Below are 21765 nucleotides of genomic sequence, written 5' to 3'. Positions count from 1 at the left end.
TCTGCAGTGGGTATGGTGGGAACTATGAGGCTGGTCTCTTTGTGGGGGGAGGAGGAGCTTCCTCCTCTGTAGCTTCAGAGAAATACGTCAGACCCGGCAGGGCGAGGGTGGGGATGGGTGTGGGGTGGAGTGACCATCTGGATGTGAAGGCCGTGCTTGCTTTTAGAAGGGAAGGGCTGTCCTGAGCAAGGTGCCGCACCATTATGTCACCCCGTCATTGTCACCCCCTGTCTGCCCTGGGGGTCCTCTCCTGCTAAAGAAACTGACTCTGAGAGAGGCTAAGAGGTTTGTGGTGGCGGAGGGGGCAGAGACGAAGAAGGAAGGGACCCGGATGTGTCTGATGCCCGAGCTCAGGGGTCAGGGTAGGGCAGGAAGGCTTCTTGGAGGAGGTGGAATTTGATCAGACGTCAGGGACAGTAAATTGCATTATCTGTAAGAACCGGTTGGAGGGAAGAAACTCCGTGTGTTTTTAGTGAGGAGAGATGTCTTGTCTTGGGCTGCCACGGCTGCCACCCTACATTAGGCTGTCCTCGGGCCCCCTGCGTGGAGCAGGGGAAATTAGAGCCAATCAGTGCAATTTCAAGGCAGCCAGTGGCCATGCCTGTTAACCAGCCCGCAGCCCCACTGGCCTGATACCACAGGCAAATGGCCCCTAATGGGGACCAGACCTCCTCCCAGCCTCCCACCTGCCCGCCCTGTGTGTCTGCAGGCCTGTGTGCGGGGCTCAGGGGCCCCTGGGACCCCTGTCCTGCCTGCAGGCCCCAGGCCCGCCGTCTCCTGCCGGGTAGGCTGGGGGGTGGGGTACAGGGAGGGGTGCGAGCCCCGCGGGGGGCCCGTACTCTGCCGGAAGCAGGGCAGCCCGCCTGCGGGGTGGGCATGGCAGGGCTCAGCGTGCCCTAGGCAGCTGCAGCCAGGTCATCTGACCTCTCCAACCCCCGCGTCTTCCTCTGCCCACCAGAGAGTCCGGGAGTTCGCTTTCTGCTCTTTGCCAAAGGGAGCCCAGGGAGGCTGGGACTGCTGTGGAGAGTCTGCAGCGTACGTGGCTCCCCTCCAGGTCCCCCTCTCGAACCCCATTTCCCCAGCCTTGACTTGGGCCCGTATCAGCTCTCACCTAGGATTCTAGGACTCACTCCTCACAGATCTTCTTGCTTCCAATCCCTCCACCCCCGGCCCGCCTCCACCCTGCTGATCCTGCTGGGAGATTTTCTACATCACATCCGATGATGGCATTCCTTCCCTGCTGTACCATCCTTAGTGGCTCCCTGCTGCCTTCAGGGTGAAAGGCAAAGTTCTGAGCTGGGAAGGCCACCCCCGGGCCCCCTGTCCTGCCCACTTCCCAAGCCTCTTCTCTTGAATGAACCAGGACTAGAGTGAGGAAAGAAAGATGCTCACCTCTGGAACAAAATTTAAGGGGATGCCCCAAAGCTCAGTGATCAAGATAAATAATGTTTTAGTGCCATCTTTTTTAGAGTGAAAATTAATGCAAAAAAAAAAAATCCATGATAAATAAAACGTTGAACGAAGAAATAGACAGGGCCAGGATTAGAGTGAGGGAAGTGAGGTGAGTCGTGCAAGGGCAGGGTCAGATCCTGTCTTTATCTGGTCTTCACTCCCTCACCCTAGTGCTGGCCATGTATCTGGATGTGCCCACCTCATCATGCATCAGCCAACTGAGCCCAAGGAGCTGCTTACAATCCTCTGAGCACCTCAGGCCTTTGCAGGGCTCTTCCCTCTTCCTGGAATTCTTTCCTGTCTTCTGTCTCTGTTCCTACCAGGATCCTTTAAAATTGTTGTAACACTCAGCTGTGGCAACCCCTGCCTTATCCCCAGGCGGGTTTAGGAGCCCTTCCGTGTTCCCCACCCCCTCCCTGCTCCACCCACCTCTGCCACTCACTGTTGCCAGTGTTCCTTCAGAGCGGAATGCTGCCTCGGTTCATCTCTGCATCTTTAAAGCCCGTCATGGGGCCTGACACAGATTGGCTTCCATCATCTTTGGCTGGCTGGCTGGCTGACTGACCGAATGGACAAATGAAAGAATAGCAGAGCTATGGGTCACATCCCCTTTCAACTAGAATTTTAATGACCAAACCAGACAAACCCCTTGAGGTTCCTCAGACCCAGATGGGTCCACACGTTACCAGCACCATAGAGAAAATGCTGCAACACTGTGGTCCAGCAAAGAGATTCTAGCAGTCTCTGAAACTCTTGGCAATGGAATTTGATCTATACTTTTTAAAGAAAACACTCTGTGTGTGTGTGTATAAAGCTCTTCAACTTTCTCTAAAAGATAACATAGGAAGAGGGAGACAGTGCAGGCCAGTCCTCTCCAAATAAGGCAAAACCCAACTTTCCTTTATTTTTAGTAGTGATTTTCCCAACTGCAAGAAGGCACAATTCCGTGAACCGGCCTTGCAGAAACCCACCAACTTCCAGAAATGTTTCAACAACTCATAAAGATTCCCATGTGTGTGAAAACCCAATGACCCCTTTTAGGGAAGGGCCCACAGACAAAGCCCGAAACCCGAGCTGGGGCCCAGTTGCCCCATCCCCAGGACACCTCACCAGCCAGGCTGGATGGCACAGCCCCAGAGCGAGCTTAGCTTTGCTGCTCTAGGATAGCCCACCTGTCCTCAACCTCCTGGAGAAATTCAGTTCTGCATTTCCCTGATGTTCGTGCAGCGGACATCAGACCATCCTCAAAAAGTCACGTCCCCTGGAAAATCTGACCGAACACTAAGAAAAAAAGCGACTGTCGGCTAACTTCATGGAGACCCACTGAGAACCAAGCCCAAAGCAGAGGAGCTGGGGAAAGAGACATTTCAAGCCCCTCCCCGTGACTGTCCCTGCCCTCATTTGTCTTCCTCTCTCCAAACTGGTCGGGTTCCCTTTAACCTCTGCAGCAGCCACCTGTAAACAGGGTGGCAGGAGGCGGACGCCTGGGCCCTCCTCTGGTCAAGTCAGGAGCTCTCAGTGTCTGTCGACTCATCTGGAAAATGGGGATAACATCTGGATGAGCTAATCAAGGTGAAAGCCAGAAAGCCTGCTGCCTGGCCATTTCTGTTTCCAATATGATTTTTATGGCCTCCAAGATGGTGTCTCCTTGTAATCTTTCTCGGCAACAGGCTCGTTTTTCTCCTCAAATTCCTCTGTGTTTGGCTCAGGACAGTCTGTTTTTCCTGCATTTGTCAAGTTGCTCGAAATTCCTAATGCTCATTCATGTTCTTTCCAAGGATTAGCAGAACACCCCTTGCTCGTCTTTCATCACACTCCCTCCGCACGCAGGGTAGAAATTATATTTGAGTGGAGCCCTGGCTATCGATGCCCATAAAATGGAGACTTTGGCGAGACTCACTTGCATGGGTCAGAGCGGGAATGAGGCCGAAAAGCAGGCCTGAGCATCTTTAATGATGTGCAGAAAGAGAGGGGCCTCGGCCCGCGTGGGCAGATGTGCACAGCTGTTGGCGGAGAAGCCCCTAATACCGCAACCAGCGCAGAGTAACGGATACCCTCGAATGCTTCCTAGTGGAGTTGAGAATTTTTTGTTGATCGTGCCTTTGAACTAAGGTCATTTAAGTATACAACAGATGTTCCTCTGAGGGAAACAGACTTATAAAGTCAGGAACACAGAAGGGACCTAATGGTTTACCGGGGGGGGGGGGGGTGGCACATTAAGTTCATAGCAGTTTAACTCCTTTCAATGTTAAACAAAACAATGATGCAATTTTATGCACAATAAAAAAACTGTCAAAACAGTCATCCTGGGCAGTGGAGGTCCTTTCAGTCATTCTTCTAAAGATAAACCGAGGGCACAAGTGACGGGGATTTCTGACTTCTCCATGTGGTTGAAGCAGTCGCTGTGGCAGCCTCAGCAGTTCAAGGCTGAATCACCCAGGATGGTGGAAGACTGAATCTTGGGGGTGGAGGGAGGGGCGGGCATAAAGTAAAAAGGCAGGGAAGGCATGCTCTGTATGGCTTACCGGCTGTGCTAGGCTTCGACAGGTGGAATCAGCAGTCACCTGGGAGGTGAGATGGGTGGAGAGCTGGGCACATCCCACCGCCTGATCAGCCCCTCCACCATCTGCCACCACACGTCACACTCAACCATTAGACCTTTATCAGTCAGACCATAACTGTTTCTGGAGTGTCAGGCACATCCGTAGGGGGTCAGCACTGCCCTCTTCAGGGTCCTCTGTGGAAAATGTGGTCCTCTGTGAGAGGAATCCTAGAACAGGGCAAAAGAGGCCTGGATTTGAAATCAGGCAGATCAGAGTCTGAATCCAAGCCCTTGGCATTTCTTAGCCGTCCGACCCTGGACAAGTCACTTAACCTCTCTGCGCCTTTATTTCCCCATTTGCAAAATGAAGGTGGTCATACATCACGAGATTGTTATCAGGCTTGAGTGAAAGAACGAGTGAAAATCTCCAGGATGGTTCCTGGTACAGAGTAAGTGTTTTGCCTCCTTTCTTAAGGGACGAACGAGGCAACATCCCTGTCTTCAGGGAACTTATAGTCTAGATGGGCAAACTCCATGTGCACAAAAGACAGTTGATTCTTCCAGGCCTTAACAAAGTGGTGGCTAACAAAAGCCACAAATGCTTAGGTGCTACAGAAGCCGAGCAGAAAGTGGGCTGCTTAGACCTTCTGATCACGGATGGGTCCCTGCCCTTGACTTGAGGCTAGTGGACTTTGGAAAGGCAAAGAGAGTACATTCCTGTCAGGTGGATCCTAGTGAGCAAAGGTACATTGGGCCTATTGAGGGCATGTTGGAGGCCCACGGCGAGGCTGCCAGACCAGTGGGTAACTGGTGGGAATCAAGGTCTCCAGGGAGGTGGGGTACAGATTGTGAAGGACCTTCAATACCAAGCTTAGCTTTTTCTGGAGGCAGCAGGGACCACTGTAGCTCTTTGAACTAATGAACATTTATAACATATGTATTCCAAGAAGATTTGTGCAGTCCACGAATGGGTAAAACCTGGCACATTCCCCCTTTTCCTGTGCCCATAGCAGACATTGCTAATCAATCTCAGTCAGGCGACAACTTGGAAGCTGTTATAATATTCTGTGTATGTGGGGATGAAGATGTGTGCCGGGTGAGTTTGTTCACAGTCATTTGAGAGCACGTATTGAATATATTTCTGCTCTTTATTGTAAGACAGAGAGGGAGAAAGGGCTCACTGTGAATGTACAGTGATCTTCATCTTTGCTGCTCCTGGGATCAGATTCTGGGTCTCACCAGTTTCCTGGCTGTTCTGTGTTCACTGTCCTGAACAGTCTCTGGTGCCCCCTGTTGGATCCTAGATCAGAGTCTCTGGCTGCTGCTGCAGCTGGAGTCCAGCCGTGAGCCCTGACCCACAGGGAGAGGAGAGGGGCTGGACTGGCCCGGCCCAGGGACCCCTGGCTCTGAGGCTCAGCAGTAAGCAGTGAGTTGTGGCTTCCCATCTGCACCCTCTCTGGCAGCAATGCACGTCTGAAATGCCTGACTGTTTGGGCAGGAGCTTGGCAGGCGTGGCCTCGCTCTGGAAGGGGGATGGAATTCTCCTTAAATGAAAAACCATGTAAATCTTTCAGGACTTTCTAAAGTTACCGAGGTGCCAGAAATAGAAGGCAATTCTGCTTCACATTGTTGTAATTTCCTTCTTGATTTGCATTTAGAGCCCATTTTGATCTGTGGAGATGGGAGCGCCTGGAGCTGAGTCTTCCCTCTGTAGGAAAGTATGGAGGCCGCTGGAGCGCAGAGGCCACCCTTCAGCTTGCCAGGGCCCCCGGCCTCTGTGAGGGACCGCCTCCATCCCACCGGCTGGCCGTCAGAAGGCAGGGCAGCTTCGCTCTGCCTACCCGGAGAGGCCCGAGCAGTCTGGGGGGTGGGAACGCGCCTGCTTTCATGCCTACTGGCCGTGGCTGGACTAGGTGGGTTCTCAGTTCTTGCCCTCAAGGGGCTCAGGCGAGCGAAGGAGACACGTGGGGACAGAGAGCTCTGGCGCGGTGTGACAAGTGCACGCATGCTGCCTGGGTGATGCGTCGTGGGGAGAGTGCCCCCCAGAAGACTCCTGCACCCACTGCCCTCACCCTCACCCCGGGAAGAGCCAGTCCTCCAGGCCCCGTACCAGGAGAGCTTTGTACAGACCTCGGCCACAGGGGGTCCTGGTGACTCCCCTGCCCCATGACTCCTCAAGGGCTCCTCTCCATACTCCCAGCTCCTCCTTACACAGCCTGAATCACAGTGAGTTTGTTTATACCTTGGAATGCTTTGGGCTGCAAGCAGCACAGGCCGACTCACACTACTTCAGTCAATAGGAAGTGTCTTGTTTCCCACACTACAGGAAGCCCGGAGGCAGGGGGACTAGATCCAGCCGCTCAGTGACGGTATCAGGGACCCAGGTCTCCTGTCCCTCTGCTGTCCTCAGTATTGGTGCCATGCTAAGGGCGGTTCCCTGAGATCACAAGGTGGACACCAGTGGCACTTGGGTCTGTGTGCCACTCTGTTCTCACCCCACGAGAGAGTGAGAGAATCAGTCTTGCACCCACGCCACATGTGTCCTTATCCTCAGTCTGATAGGGACAGTGGCCCACTAGGGACCATGGACAGGTGCCAGGGAAATGCCCTGTTCTTATTAGCTTAGGGCAGAGGTTTCCAAACTTTCTCAATTACAGCACCCAAAGTATCTCAGTAGTTTTTCATGGCATCTTAAGCCAAAAGAAATACCTAACAGTTCTCCTTATTAATTAGTTAGGTACAAACAATTTAATAAGAGTTTATGTCCTAACAACTCAATGGCTATTTGAAAAATAAATTGAAAAAAAATCTTTTTATATTATTCCTAATTAACCACAACTATGTACTAATGGGATGGGTGTGCCTGATGGGCACCGCACAACTTCTCAAACCTGAAGTTAGACTGGATGCCACACCCTTTATTCCTATTTACATGGATTTCTGTGTGGTATTTTCTTTTTTTTTTTTAACTTTTATTTTACGTTGGCGTATTAGTTGATTTACAATGTTGTGCTAGTTTCAGGTGTACAACAAAGTGATTTGGTTATAAATATACATAATCTATTCTTTTTCAGATTCTTTTCCCATATAGGTTATTACAGAGTATTGAGTAGAGTTCCCTGTGCTGTACAGTAGGCCCTTGTTAGTTGTCTATTTTATATATAGTAGTGTGTATATGTTAACCCCAAACTCCTAATTTATCCCTCCACCCCCCACCTTTCCCCTTTGGTAACCGTAAGTTTGTTTTTGAAGTCTGTGAGTCTGTTTCTGTTTTGTGAATGAGTTCATTTGTAACATTTTGTTTTAGATTCCACACATATAAGTGATAACATATGATATTTGTCTTTCTCTGTCTGATTTACTTCACTCAGTGTGATATTCTCTAGGTCCATCCCTGTTGCTGCAAATGACAATATTTCATTCTTTTTTATGGTTGAGTAATATTCCATTGTATATATGGATAAAGAAGGTGTGGTACTTGCTTTTTATGATGGCAACCACTGAAAACCTGGCTCTACAAAGATATGGTGTTATTGATGTTAAAACTGTGAAGTGCCTTGGGCTAGGAGTTCTCATGATTCTGACAGACGTCACTGTATTTCCCTCGAAATGTGAACTATCACTTGGTGCTACAGTGAATTCACTGGCCCTCCTTGTGGTGCTTTGGTACATGATTTGGGAACCATCGGCTTAGAGTAATGATTGTGCCTCGTTGGAGCCAGACATGAGTGCCATAGAGACCTGAGCAAAATTAGGGTCCTGTTGGGAAAGAGAAAGGGAGGGAGTGGCAACCTACCTGCGTAGGTAACAGGGTCTACTGAAGTGGACATTAATGACTAAGAAACAGAGTTTGCTGCAGAAACTTAATTCCTATTACATAGAATCATTTCACTTAGTTTCTGTCAGTGACTTCAACACCTCGAAAACTGCTTCAGGGGTTCTTGACCTCTCCTGTAAGGCTGGTGAAGCCTGTGAGCCCTTCTCAGGAAAAGGCGGCATAGGAGACTTGTGTTCACATGCCGCTTGGCCCCTGATTCACTTTGTCAGGTCAGGCACCTCTTCTGACTGCTCTCAACCTCAGTGTCCGGTTGGGAATCTGTAAAATGCCGAGGGTCACTGCCACCGAGGCTCCTCCATGAGGACATCCTGTCCTGGAAGCAGAGGTTCATTCCTGTTGCTGCTGAGCAAACTGCTAAGGACACCCATTGACTAGAGCTGTGACCCCTTCCTCCCGAGGGCCTGAGCAGCCCCTGAGCCAGCCCCACAATCACCCCAGAGGCCCTGGCTGCACCCTGTGGCTGGATGCCGGGCTTGGGGCTGGGCCCTGGCGATAAGACATGTTTCTGATCATGGCTCTTTCTCTCCATCCTCAGCCCACAGAGAGGATTCTGTCCCCATCTCTCTGCCGCCCTCTGTCACCTAGGTCTAAGGATCTGGCTTCCAGCTCACTGAAGCCCTGAGGAAGTGTCTGCAGGCCGAGTCAGCCGGGTCCTCCCCAAGCCCCCAGGTATAATTCCTCTTGTCCGCTCCACAGGCTTATCAGAGCCCAGTGTCCTCGTTCCCCAGTGGGTGAGTTCAATCTCTTTCCGGAGATTATGTTCCCAAGCCTCCTGGCAGCCTGGGCCTTGATAACCACCTGGTGTAGCGGCCTTCAACTCCCTTCCCTGGGAAGCATCATGTTTCAGAGCCTGAGGGGTGCAGCTCAGCCAGACCTGGTCAGAGCGAGATGGGTAAGGCAGCTGCCAGGTTACCATGCCGCTGTGGGCTGGGAACACGGCCTCTTTCCCGACTGGTTGTATCAACTTTAGAGGACCCCCTTCAGTTGTATTGATGTTTGCAAATGCAATAGCATCAAACCCTTTATGTAGTATTTACTTTGTGCCAGGCACTGTCTTTTTTTTTTTTGCCAATGTATAATTTTTCAATATATAATTACATTCAATCATCATAATACCTTGATAGGTAATTTAATTTTCTTCCTTCCCATTTTAAAGATTATAGGATTGAAGCTTAAACTAGTTAAATAACTTACCCAAGATCATGCTGCTGGCAAGTGGTGAAAGCTGGGACATGAGCCAAGGCCCTTTGACACCCCAGTTGGGACCCCTGACCCCTATACTGCCAGCCTGTGCCCCTGGCCTGGGGCCTTGGGGACCATCCACTTCAGGTGCCCTGCTTGACCAGTGAAGACCTAAGGCCTGAGTTCCCCAGCTCACCGGTGACGGAGAGGTCTGGAACCTGCTGTCCTTATCTCCTGGGCCCAGAACTCTTTCCAAAGATGTTTAAAGTTTTTTATTTTGTGGGGAAGGTGGCTTTTGGGGATATGGGAGAAGGGAGACTGTTTGGGGCTTAGAAATTCCAGAATTGATAGTGGTGGCAAGATGACGGGTTCAGAGCAGCAAGGTCTGTGGCTGGGGGCCCGTTGTCACTAGCACCGAACACAGTGTGTCGAAGGCTCTGTTTATCAAGGGTAAACTGGTTCAGTCCTCCCAGAGGCGATTGGGCAACAGAGACCAAGAACCCTAAAAATGTTCTTACACCTTACCCAACAATGCCACTTCTAGGAATCTATCCCAAGGAAATATTTTGGAATGCAGGCAAAGCTTTTCGTGTCATTACTTTTGCAATACCGCAAAACAAACGAACAAGGCTTACCCTCGGGCAATGTTCATACAAACCCTGACTCAGCCCAGCGGAGGAAGACTGTGCAGACTCTAACAATGGTGTTTACAAAGAGAGTTTGGTGAGGTGGGGAAAATCCTGCTGATACAAGGTGAAGGCCGAGGGCGGGTAGGGGGAGCTAGGATTTCAATGGCATTTTAATAAATGAACAGGGAGAAAAAAGACTGGAAGAAAAAATCCCACAATGTTGGTTGCCTCTCTCTGCACTTTTCTGTTTGCACAATTTTTGCAGATTTAGCTCTACTCGCGTAGTTGGAAAAAAACAACCAACCAACCAGCCACAACAATAAATAGAAGTGAACGTTCCTGGGGTTGGTGCCTCTCTAGCCTCTCCACTCCCACGGGGCTCAGGGACTGTCAGGGGAACCCATGTGCCCGAATTGACCTGGAAAGCCCTCTGCCGGGGTGTGGTGGGGCTCGGGGCCCGCCCTCCCTGGAGGGAGGAGTGTACGTATGGGCGGGGATGGGGCGCTACTTCTCTGGTGGGTACTCTTCCACACAGCCAGCTGAGCCGACTTTGCCTGTTGCTCAGAGAGAGGCCCAGCCCTTCCAGGCCTCCTAGTTGATGCCCAGGGAAGGAGCAGGCCCACCAGCAGGGTGACCCTGCCGGCCAAGAGTTATACTTCCCTTTGTCCCCTCTGCAGAGCCAGACAAAGTCTGTGCTGCCTGCAAAGTGCTGTGCTGAGTAGGTAGGATAAAGCAGAGCCTCCAGGCTAGAAGCGGCCTGAGTTCAGGTTCGGGGTTGATATCCATTGGGACGGCTGGAGGGTTGGGAGAAGCCTCCTGCATGCAGGTCCAGGACACTGGGCAGGGTCTAGAGCGCCAGGCTTTGGCGGGTCCATCAAATCCAGGCCACAGCCCCCACTAGATGCCCACCTCCTATGGGGCTGAGGGTCCAAATGCTTGTACCCCGGGCAGGCCACTGGCTCGGGGAGTGAGTGGCCCGAGCTTGCAGCACACCGGAGATTGTGGCCCGCAGCTGAGTGGGCTCCAGAGAGGCCGGGCTGTATCAACAATAATGGTAGCACCCATCTATTGAGCGCTTGTCTTGCCATGGTGGGCCCTGCCCCAAAAACTGCTCAGATGTGGACACAGATGTCAGCAGGACCCTGCCTGGGACCTGCCCCAGCCCTCGGCCTGCCGCCTGGGGGAATTGACCATGAGCAGTGGGGCGGGGTGGGCAGGAAGGGCTGGCCTCCAGGAGAGCCACAGGTGCTGAGAAAGGCCCCTGAGGAGCCAGCGGAGCGCCAGCCTCTGTGTAGCGGGTTGACGGTGAGGCCCCACTGGGTGGAAACCTGAGCTCTGCACGGTCCTCCTCTGTTCCAGGGATTCCGTGTTCAGCTCACTCCCGAGCCGCCTCCCCGCCCACCCACAGTGTGTGGGGCACAGTTGGGTCCATGGCACCAGAGCTGGACAGATGTGCACACGGGCCTCACTGGCACCCTGCTCGCCCTGTCTGCCTTGGTCTCCACTCCGGAGTCTGACTCACCCCCAGGAGCGGTCTCGGGTTTCCTTTGCTGGATCTCATCACGACTTCTCCCTCTCCATCGTGGCTGGCCTGGCCTCGCTAAGTGATGCTTGGCATGTGTGTGGTCACAGGGGACAGTTATGGAGTTACTCGGTGCTGGTTGTTTTGGTTTTGTGTTTTGTTTGTTTGTTACTGTTTCTTCATAATGCTTAGATCAGACGGAGATGTGGTTATGCAAAAAAAGTAAGGAGTGCTGGCTGTGAATGGCACGAAGACTCACGAGGCAATGCAAACTCTCAGTACAATGTTTTGGTTCTTCCACCTCTTTTATAATAGTAACTACTATTTATTGAGTGCTTACTGTGTACTCTGCCCCTTCAATGGCCCTACAAAGTAGATATTTTTCATTCATTCCTTGACTCTTGAATAAGTTGTTACCATATGCCAGGCATTCTTATCACCCCTGTTCTAAGTTGCAGTCCCAGAGACTCAGAGAGGTTAAGCAACTTTCTAAGGGCTCAAGGCAAGGAGTGATGAGAGGGGAGGGAAGACAGGTGGAAGTGGGTCCAGATCCAGGGAGGGAGGGCTGTGTGTGTGTCAGGCCAGCAACTTTGGGGATTGCTACTGAGAATGGGGCCCTCGGAAACACAATTTAGAACAAGTGGGGTGTGTGTGTGTGTGTGTGTGTGTGTGTGTGTGTGTGTGTCTCTGTATGTGTGTGATGATTTGTTGTTTGAGAGGGGACCTGGATCTGGAAGAGGCAGGAACCCTGGGTCTATCAGATGACCCTAGTCCATTTTGCAGGTTCCCCAAACTTTCATTCAACAGAGTAAACACAAAAGGAAGAACCAAGAACACAGGAGCAGCTGAGACTGAATTTGCGATCATGAGATTTGTCTTACTAGATTTGACTTTCTACAAAGCTCCCGCTAAGACTCCGATTAATCCCTGTCCCCGCCGCCCAATTCAGTCCAGAGTTCTAGCGGACGCTTAGCCTGAGCTAGCTGCTCCTGGCGGGGAGAGGGGAGCAGGTGTGGTCCCTGCGCACGGGGTGTTACGGTCCAGGTGGAGGTGATAAGACTGGCACCGTTTCCATAGGCTGTGGGCTGGGGTGCTCACAGGTGACTCCCTGGAGGAGGTGGCACCCGAGTAGGGCAGGAGCTGGATTGCCCACCCTCTCCCACCTGGGGAATAATACCTGGCCTTCCTTTCTGGTGAAATGCCTGTGCTCTTCCAGTTCCTATCTGTGAAGATTGAGGTGGTATCACACAGTGGTCACGTCACTAAGAGATCAGCCTCCAGATCAGAGAGATTCAGGTTGTAGCCCTTGCTCGGCCACTCCTTAGTGCTGTGACCTTAGGCTTGTTGTTTAAGGTCTGCATCTGATTTTTCTCAGCTGTTGAAAAGAGAGGATGGGCGTTTCTATTTCATTCATTATAGTGTGGACCAAGTGAGATGCAACCCTTATATGTTTCAGCGTCCCTGTGGCTCAGACTCTGTGCAGTCACATTTGGGGAAGCTCGTTCCAAGAGCCAAAAGTAACTTTAAAAAGTATTTCAATCTCCACTGCATCTCTTGAAGAATGTCACAGGAGATCCAGTCCGTAGCTCACCAGAATGATTCTCAAGGTCGCTTTCCTCTTCCCCTCAGTCCTCCCATAACCTGCTCCAAAAAATCTCCCTCACCAAAGGGCTTTTCTGTTGTCTCCCCACTGGTTACCATCATAATATGGCAAGTGGAGGGAGCTTCTAAATGCTCATACATGAATCACGTTTCCCTGTCACAGAAATAGTGCTTATAAAGCACTTAGAGCCTGGCCCTTTAAGATCTCAGTGCATTCTGTTATTAATAAGAAAAACTGTGGAAGCACATAGTAATTGTTCAAAAGTTGGAGCTCAAAAAAATATAATCAGCTTGTACAAGTAGCACTTTTTTTTTTAAAGGAATTTTTAAAAAAATTTATTTATTCATTTATTTATTTATATTTTTGGCTGTGTTGGGTCTTCGTTTCTATGCGAGGGCTTTCTCTAGTTGCGGCTAGCGGGGGCCACTCTTCATCGCGGTGCGCGGGCCTCTCACTATCGTGGCCTCTCTTGTTGCGGAGCACAGGCTCCAGACGTGCAGGCTCAGTAGTTGTGGCTCACGGGCCCAGTTGCTCCGCGGCATGTGGGATCTTCCCAGACCAGGGCTCGAACCCGTGTGCCCTGTATTGGCAGGCAGATTCTCAACCACTGCACCACCAGGGAAGCCCCCAAGTAGCACTTTTTCTCCTAAGAATATTAAGTAACTGAAGACAGTTATTTAAACCTTGAAAACCTTTTAAAGGAGACTTTCCTCTAATATTTTAGTTCCATAGATCTGCTTCCTGGAACCCTGTCTGTGAATCAGCAAGGAAACTGCCTCCCCCGTCAGCCTCTCTAGTTCCCTTCAGCATGCCCCTGTTCCCTGAAACCACAGTGAGAACCGCTCAGACTCCGGGGACAGTTCTGAGAGCTCGGAACCTGGAAGGGATTTCATGACCTCTTAGCTTCCAGAGTGGAAGGAGGGGCTGTGACTTGCCCTGGGGCTTGTCACAGTTGCTTAGAGTCTTAACTGAGAATTGTGTGAGGACAGAGGGGAGATGGACAGTGCAGAACAAGAGTCATTCATTCATTCATTTCACTCATTCGTTCACTCATCACCCCTTCATTTAGCACCCGCTGGCAACTGATTGCAGCAGATTGCATTTTCCAAACACAGCTACACCTCAGTATTTATCCCACCCACATGCCTTTCCTACAGTGTGACTGTCACTCCCTCCACCAAGAAGTGGGCACCTATGTTTATTCCCCTTGAATCTGGATGGGTGTGTGTGGCCACCTCAATCAACAGCGTATGGCAGAAGCGATGCTATATGACTTCCAATTTTAGGTCATAAAAATGATACAGCTTCTTCCTGTCTGTCTCTGTCTCTCTCTCCTGGGATGCTTGTCCTTGTGCCCAGCCACCATGTTGAGAGGAAGCCCAGGCCACATGGAGACACCCAGCTGGTCCTCAGTCAATAGGCAGCAGCAACCACCGGTCATGGTGAATGATACTTTGACAGTTCCAGACCCTAGCTGAGGCCTCATATGCTGTGGATAAGATGTCCCTGCTGTGCTAAATTCCTGACTTCCGGAAACCTGGGAGGTGATAAATAACTGTTGTTGTTTTGAGTCACTAAGGTTTGGGAGGGTTTGTTATGTGGCCCTAGATAGCTAATACGTAGGTCCTATGGGGGAAGCTGACGCCACAGAGAGGGAGAGCTCTCAGGGTCTCTGGGGAGATCTCCAAGTAACCAGACAATGAGACTGTTGTTTGATAAGGCCGGTCAGAGGGAAGCACTGAGGAAATGTATCGAACTCCCCTGGGACAGTGAGGACGGGGGTTCAGAAAGGCATTTTGGGAGAGATGACACTTCAGCTTGGTCTGGAAGGGCGACTGAGAGTTATCCAGGGGGAAGATGGAAGATAGGAAAGAGTGTGGGGATGGGGCACTCCACGGAGAACCTGGATTAGGGGCCGAACCCCTGGGACATGGCTGTCAGGGAGTTGCCTGGCTTTGCTCACTTTGCGTGTGTGTGATAGGTCTCTCTAAGAACTGGCTATCATACAGGGCCTCACAGCTGGCGGAGCCCCTTGCATCTGCCCAGGACAACCGAAATCAAGACCACAGGCTCTGAAACCCTGTCTGCAGCCAGGCCCTGGGCCCAGGCAGTGGCCCCATAGACAGCAGTGAGTGCTTGCAGAGAGCACACTTCCTCCTCAGGCTGGGCCAGCCTCTAAAGGGACTGGAGACCAGTGGTGGTGAGGCAGGTCGGCAGCCGTGGCCAGTGCGATTGGCCAGCCCTGGGAAGTCCCCAGATGACCCCCTGCTCAGAGGGAAAAGGTGTTTTTAATGTGAATCACAGCAGTGTCAATGCCTCTAGGTTGAGGCTGACTTGCTGGGGCAGCAGGACCGGGGTCTGACTCTCTTCAGATGCTCCCGGCCCCTCCTTGTGGCCAGGCCACACTGTGTGAGCCACCCTTCTCTGAACATAGTTTCTCCCTGGTGTCCCTGGGTCCTGGCCTGGGCTCCTCCTTACGTCAGGAACGTCCTTCCTACCATTTTCACCTAATCCCTGGCCTTAGGCATCCCCTCTTCTGGGAAGAACTTGGAGACACCCCGGGCTCCTCAGGACTCCACGGTCCCCTCCATCACAGCCCTGACATGTGGTGATGCTCTGGCCTGTTTACCTGTGTGCCTCGCTGACTAGGCTTAAGGCAGGAGGGATATCAGGGTAGGTGGGTTTGGTGTGTCTCTGTGTATATGTGTCATACCTTGTGGTTTGGGTCTGTGTCATACAGGCTTGCATGCTTGTGTGTGTGACTGAGTGTCCACGGCTGTCTCTTCCTGGCTGTGTCCCTATGTGTCTTTTGTGACTGCGCGCCTGTGTGTGTTGCGTGTCTGTAGGGGGTGCTGCTTCTGGCTGAGAGCAGGGCATAGAGACGGTCACCACCCAGCCAGGAGCCAGGCAGGTGTGTCTCTTGCCTGCCAGCCTCCAGGATCGCCAGCCCAGCCCAGCAAGATGCTCTGGGCCCTCCATCCCAAGTTCTTCGTCATAGCACAGACACAGCCGGTGGCACTGCCCTCCCTCCGGCCACGGCCCCCTGCCCGGGTGGTGTGCGTGTGGACGTGGCCAGCATCTCGGGTCTCCTTGCTGTTCAGTAAGGAATGGATTATAATTCCTGGGCAGGCTGCATCTGCAACCAACTTGAGGGAAATAATTGTTGAGCAAGTTGAAAGAAAAAAATTGTAGCAAGAACTTCAATCCAGCCAGTCATCCGTGTCATTAAATTAGGCTAATCTAAATCCTCAGAGCCTAATTTAGCAGCCTCCGAGGCCAACCGAAGCCTTACCCTACATGGCTCTCTGCAGTTGCCATTGCCGAGTCTCAGCAGGAGTGAGCTTTGGGGGAACGGTGGGCAGTGACCTTGCAGCTGAGGCCCCTCGGAGCCTGTGATGGACACCAGCCGCTCTTCGGGGACCTGGGCGGTGCGGGAGGGAACTGAGCCAAGAGGCAGGCCCGGGTCTGGGTCTCGTGCTGCCCCTGCCTGGGCACGAGTCACCCAGCCGCCCCCTCATCTGCTCTCGCCCAGCTCCCAGGGACGAGGAGGAGCTGGGTGGAGAGGAGGCCTGAATTCCTCCAGAGTTGCCTTCAACTTTGTGTGGCTCCTCCAAGTCATGTCTTGTTGACAGCAACCAATGGGTGAATGGAAGAAAGAACGAGAGATGATCTGTGTTCTAAAACTCAACTTTTGTAAGGACTGTAAATTCCTGCGCCCGTTCAGATGCTTAGTGACTCATTAATTCAACCCTCCCTCCCCTCCTTTATTTGTTCTTTTCTTAGATCCCACATTCTCTCGCTGATTTATTCATTCATCCACTGGCCCCTCCCTTTCTCCCTCCCTCCCTCCCTCCCTTTCATCCCTTGCTTTAGGGGATCGCCTGGTAGATGCTCATCCCAGTGGCTGCCCAGAAACGAGGAAGAACTTGGGACCTGCTGCCCCAGTCAGCACCCTGGCTGCCCCGAACTTGCTCCTCTTCCTCTCTCCCTGCATCTGGCTCCCCGCTGCCCCCTCACTGGAGCACTATTTCCTCTCTGCTTCCCTCTCTGCTCCGGAAGGGGTGTGGGAGCTGATGGTGGCCTGGTGGGCAGGCCTTTGCCGGGGGCACTCAGGAGGGAAGGTGCCAGACTGACCTGATAAATGAACCAACGGGGATGTGTGGCCGGACCCCCCTCCCCCTTTGATCAAAAGCCTCTGAACCCCTGATGACATCCCATGGCGTATTCCTCTATTAATCAGAAAAGCCTTGACAGATGTAAGCAATTTGTCTTTGGAGAGGACTGGAGAGGGGCGAGGGGAGGGAGCCCCATCCGCATGGAGAAGATGCTGAGAGTACATCTTGAAATGGGGGCTGAATTCATGCATACTAAGAAGGCAGGAGAAAGGAGAGCCAGGCAGATCAGAAAGAGAAGTGTTTTCATTTCAAAGCATATTTCCTCCTTGATTGAATAGCTCCCCCTTCCCACTGCCACCACCAAACCACGGATGCTGGAATGAGGCTGGGATCCAGGGGTTAATCCCACCCAGACCCCTTCAGGGCTCAGATGCTTGAAGCAATGGGGGCTCAGTGGGTGAGGTTCAGGTGTGGATTCTTTGACAAAACAGCAGTCAGCACTCTCATAATGCCCTGTGGCCATGTCAGTTCTTGCCTCCTGATAATGGCGAAGCTCAGCTTAGAAACACCACCAAACACCTAATGAACCCGCCATGCAGCAGGTCTGGAGCTGCCATCAGCTGCAGAGAGGAAATAATGTCTGCTCTCCAAACCCCCAGCCTAGACCACCAGGCAGATGAATAACCCAGGAAAGGGTGGGCAGGAGAGGGAGTGTACCAGGTACAGTGTGGACACAGAGAGGAGTCACCAACTCAACAAGAGGGGACGCTTCCCAGAGGAGACAGAACCAGGGTCTTCGAGGATGAATAGATGTGCTCACATGAGAAGGGTCTTCCCTTCTTCGTTGGTTTGGAGGACTTCTGCTCACCCGTCAAGACCGAGCTTGGGCCTCCTCGTCTTTTAGCCTCTTTTCCTCACTAATTCTTGAGGTCAAAAACTGTGTCTGGTTCATTTCTGTGTCCCAGGGCCCAGCCCAGGGCCTGGCACAGAGTAACAACAAATGGAGTAAAAACACTCCACTCTGGTATGAGTGGAAGAGAGTTGTAGACAGTGGGAACAGCATGTGCAAAGGCATGGAGGCAGGCATGACTCAGCATGGGGGTGGAGTGTACAGAGAACTACAGCCTGTGTTTGTATCAGCAGAGCTGATACAAACACAGGCTGTCTAAATAGGGAAACTGAAAACGGAATTGTATTTCTTGGTTTTCACTCGTATATCTGGCACTATCCAAAGGCAGCTTAAAGATCTGATTGTAACTAAGGAGTAGATACAGTCTTATCCTCATTTTGGCTTAAAAAAAAAAAATGCTCCATGAGTCTGTTTCGAGGCTTCAAACACAGATTTTAAAACTTGCTCTTGCAAATATCAGAGATGAGAGCCACAGCCAATGTTTTGATCGTTTGCCTCCTTCCCCCTTCCAATAAACACCTAACATACTTTGCCAAGCTTTCTGTGGTCAGGATTTACAGATCTGTGACTCACCCAAGTGAGCCAGGGAACATGAAAAGATGTCGCTGGGGAGAAATATGCAGGGAAGGATGGGAGAGGTCAGCGAATCCACCAAGCAGGACAGACTCCCACAGCTTTTCCTAATAAACAAGTTTCCAGGGCCCTTTGAATTCTTCCGGAGACGAGAGGAACGTTAGCATTCACGTGGAGGGGGGCACACCACGGACAGTGACCACGTGGCCTGGATCCTCAGAGAGGGGGTTAAATCTCGGGCAGGAAGCAGAACTGGGAGGCAGGCTGGTACTGGAGCGGTGGCTGCTGACCGCTGTCATTGAGCACCTGCTGTTTGCCTGTCCCACAAAGGAGGCGAATGGCCTTGTCTAAGCGCCTGTGGCCAGTGAGTGGGGAGCTGGGATCCACGCTGGGTTTGTGGGTTCCAGGGTGGGTTGTCCTGGATTGCCCTGTGATGTGGGCAGTGTTGGGCCTTTCAGTGGGGCCGCGACCCGAGGCCTGGGCCTGAGCTGCCTCTCGCTGCAGATCGCTGCTCCTTGTCACACACCCAGGGATGCTGACTGATACCGAGGCCTCACACTAGTTCCAGAGGCGTCTGGGGTAAGAGGATTTTAAATAGGATTCACTCCAGGCTCAGAGCGTCCTCTGAATGCCCTTCAACCCACTGGACAAACCCTCTGCCAACCTGGACCGTGCACGTGTAAATTCCGTTTCCTGTGCGCGCATTGTTTCCACCAGCTCCCTGACCCCTCTACAAGGGGGGTCAGCGTCCACGCCCTCCACCCAGCCCTCCTTTGGCTCCTCTGGCCTTCGTTTATTTCCTGTTCTCCGAGGGCCTGATACTGATAATAAAAAGCTGTTCTGCTTATTGATTGCTTGCCATATGCCTGCTCTGCTCAGCGTTTTGTACACATTATTTGGATTAAGTCTCCCAGCCCTGCTCAGAGGTGGGTCCTCTCGTCTTCATTGCTCAGATGAGGCAGCGGAAACTCAGGGAGGTTAAGTAACTTGCTGGAGGCCACACAACCAGGAGATGACAGAGCTGCGATTTGAATCCCTCCTCTGTGTGGTGAAGAGCCCGCGTCCCTCACCTCTGCGCTGTCTGTGTGTAGGCGGCCCACACGGCCAGCTCTCGTTCTCCCACCCTCCCGCCCTGCCTCCTAGTTAATGCCAAACCCCCAGGTGTGAGGGGACTGGCCTCTTCATCTCCAGATGCCATTTAAACCCGTTTTTCCCTGTATGTTTGAGGCATCTTAGGGTGGACAGACCTCAGCACGTGGTTTCTGGAAGGTCATTCCATGCACAAGGGAGCCAGTAGTCATGTGCATCTGTGTACATGTACGAGAGCAGGTGTGCATGCGGTTGTGTGCCCATGTTGGTGGGGAGAGATGGGAGATGAGAGCCGGGAGGCAAGTCAGAAGGACCTTAGGGTGCTGGGCAGAGCAGATCTCTGGGCGACAAGACGGGCCGAGGGTTCCCAGAGTGCCCTGCTGCTCCCCACAAGGGACAAAGGCGGAGCAAGCCAGGGGAGGCCCACCAGGGGTGCAGAGGGCCTGGAGGCCCGGGGATGGTGAGGCGTCTGTGAGGGCGACACTCTCCTGTGTGATACATTTGTCAGGGATGCTGGGCAGCCTGGAACTTGTGTGGACCCATAGGAAACAAAGGACAGGGACCCGTCTCAATGATGAGGTATGAGAAGATAGAGTAATAACTGTCGTTAGCTGAGCACTTACTATGTGCCGCGTGTGTGACATGCATGAACACTTGTAGTCCTCAGACCCTTGCAAGGGAGACCTCATGAGTGAGGAATGAGGCTTGAGAGAGGTGAAGAGGCTTGTCAAGGCCACACAGCAGAAGGATGAATATGAAAACATGAATCAGGACAAGGATGGGCCTGACTTCCAGTGACTGGAGCCGACAGCCCTCCTGAGTGGTACAAGGTCAACCAATCTAAAGCCCAGGGGACGGGTTTTAAAGGGCCACGGGGAGGTCTTCCTTACTCAGGACTAAGGGATCAGTCCTCCACTACAAGGCATTACGGCCACTGCAGCATGGACATGAGGGCCTGCCAGGCCTAAGCTGGTAGGGCGGCCCAGTGCCTCTGATCAAGGAGGGCTCATGTTTTCCCACGATTGGCACAGAGTTCGTGTCAGCAATGTTGACAGGATGTCAGAGACCTTTGGATCTGAGTCTTAGAGGTCAGGTAGAGGCTCATCAGGGAGACTCCAGGGCAAGGGCATGTTCTCACCAGGCTCATCCTGCCTCAGAGTCCTTGAGCAAGCCAAGGCTTACCCACCCTTCAGGGCTGAGCTCCAGGCCCTCCTCTTCCAGGAAGCCTTTCTTGTCTAGTTCAGTCACGTTGATCACACCCTCAGGGTGTCCTGCCCTGGCCTGTGTGCAGGATAATTGTGACCCAGCCCCAGCACTCCATTGGGTGGAAACACCACCACCTGGAGGTCCTGCAGAAAACAGGGACCCCCTGAAATGGAGAGGGAGGGGAGGGAAAGAGCCATTGTCATCTGCTGAACAAACCCAGTGGGAGGGAGCTTTCAATGGGTTCTCATTTGGAAATAAATTCTACTCAAAGAGTTGCAACCAAGCAGGTCCTTGAAGAGTGTACAGAGGTGAATATAACCAGGATACTGTTTTTTGTTTTTTTAAAATTTATTTATTTATTTATTTATTTATTTATTTATTTATTTATTTATTTTTGGCCACGTTGGGTCTTCGTTGCTGCGTGCGGGCTTTCTCTAGTTGCGGCGAGCAGGGGCTACTCTTCGTTGCGGTGCTCAGGCTTCTCATTGCGGTGGCTTCTCTGGTTGTGGAGCACGGGCTCTAGGCACACGGGCTTCAGTAGTTGTGGTGCGTGGGCTCAGTAGTTGTGGCACATGGGCTCAGTAGTTGTGGCTCACGGGCTCTAGAGTGCAGGCTCAGTACTTGTGGCACATGGGCTTAGTTGCTCCGCGGCATGTGGGGTCCTCCCAGACCAGGGCTCGAACCCGTGTGCCCTGAATTGGCAGGCGATTCTTAACCACTGCACCACCAGGAAAGCCGGATACTGTTGTTAAAATGCCTTTCAACATATATTCTAAAATGGGCAAGTTGGCTTCTTTTTCTCTGAAATCCCACCTACCCACTGAGGCAAAGCCATGAGGTTGGTGCTCCAGGAGAGAAGAGAGCAGGTGTAGCCTAGAATGTGGAGATCCCTGGGGGAGGAAAGGGGAAATGATTAGAGGAATCCTGTCAGGCTTCAAAGGAGGAAAGTCTCCTCCAGTGTTGGGAGGAAGGAGGAGGAAGGGGGAGGAAGGCTGGGGAAGTGGTGGGACTATGTCATCTGGCTCCCTCCTGTGAAACCCAAGAGAAATGTGGTGTGAGAACATACAGATAAATTTGAGGGTATTTCTGATTTCAGGGCTTATT

The sequence above is a fragment of the Balaenoptera borealis genome (genome assembly GCF_965194805.1).
Source record: "Balaenoptera borealis genome assembly, chromosome: 5".
In the NCBI taxonomy this organism is placed as follows: Eukaryota; Metazoa; Chordata; class Mammalia; order Artiodactyla; family Balaenopteridae; genus Balaenoptera; species Balaenoptera borealis.
This window is presented reverse-complemented; position numbering follows the sequence as displayed.